Genomic DNA, 1357 nt, shown 5'->3' with positions numbered 1-1357 from the left:
ACGGGCTGGGCACATCGCATGGCTCTGGGAAGCATGGCACGGATCAAAAGGGCGACCGGCATGGCAGGGAGAGTCCAGGCATTGTGGGCATTTTTACACATGGAAGTGCCGCAGCACCAGGCGCTTTGAAAAATGCCCAGCGCTGCTCCGCGTGCAGCTGGATAAGTGGTGAGATGCGCATCAGCACTGAGAAAATGGTGGTGGTACGCTTTTGAACTAACACACATTGGAGGTGCTTTAGTTCAAAAGTGCACCGCTGACCTTTTCTGTGCCCTGACACTCATTTTGCCACTTATACAACTGCATGTGGCGCAGCGCAGTTCGCCTCAGCTCACGTGCAGAGCAGACCTGATTAATTGGGCCCATTCTAAAGAGCCCGATCTTTGGTGTGTCACAAGACAAAAAAGTACGAGTATAAATGCCCCTAAAGCACAAGGACAGGAAATTTGTTATGTTCGGCCCTCAGAGGTGAGCAACTCTGGTCCCAGTCAGCACAGCCCGAACGGACTTGGGAACCAGGACTCCCGAGTCCTTTTTCCAGCCTTCCCTCTGACTGGTGGTTTGACAAATCCCTCCCAACCTGACTTTTCAGAGCGCTAAATGTCTTCACCAGGTACTACAGGGATCTTGCATTTGGCAGACAAAAAGCATAGCAATTGCCAAAAGCTGGGAGCTAGAACCAGAGAAAAAATCCAATTAGAAATACGGCAGAAATATTCAATAGGGAAGATGATTAGGCAATGAAACAAACCACCAAGGGAAGCATGCAGTCTCTCCCTCACTTGCTGTCTTCATATTCAGTGCCTTTCTGGAAGAGATGCATCAGTCAAACTCAAGTTATCAGTATCAAAAGAAATTCTATGGTCTCTAATATGAAGCAGAGTAGATGATCCCCAAAAGATGCCTTCTACCTATGTTACCTCCACCAGTGGGATATCCAGGTTTCCCCACACCTTGAACAAGGCTATTAAACTCACTGTGTTGTTTTGCCCATCTCTGAGCACAGCTACAGCTACTTCAGCCAGCTGCCTGAGCTATAAAACATTACAGAAATGTCATTGCTGTCCTCCGATCGCATCGCCGCATTGACCAGACAACGAGGAACATGAGCTTTGTGTAACTAGGAGCTCAGACAGTGAGGTCAGAAACTTGATCTTGGGCAGAGAAAAAGATTTCAAGCTAAAAGATGATTTGACAAAAAGAAATAAATAAAGCAAAGCGATCAATGGCTTCGACTGACAGAGTTATCCCAGCTGGGTCTGAACTCTAGTGCTGCCTTGTCAATAGGACAGGATTTAATTAAGCAGCAGTTGGCCCGTGGATGAAGTCTGATGCTAAAGGCGGGGGGGGGGGGGGG

The 1357-nt window shown here is 48.0% G+C and overlaps 1 protein-coding gene across 1 annotated transcript in view; it reads right to left on the bottom strand.

Moving 5' to 3' along the window:
* The window catches only part of GRM4 (glutamate metabotropic receptor 4), a 266804-nt gene that overhangs the window by 222233 nt on the left and 43214 nt on the right, over positions 1–1357 (bottom strand). The window lies entirely within an intron of this gene.

Source organism: Gavialis gangeticus, unplaced genomic scaffold, assembly GCF_001723915.1.
Source record: "Gavialis gangeticus isolate Ggan-Ray unplaced genomic scaffold, GavGan_comp1, whole genome shotgun sequence".
NCBI lineage: Eukaryota > Metazoa > Chordata > Crocodylia > Gavialidae > Gavialis > Gavialis gangeticus.
The sequence above is the reverse complement of the archived record's forward strand: the minus strand, read 5'-3'. Positions and strand labels throughout refer to the sequence as shown.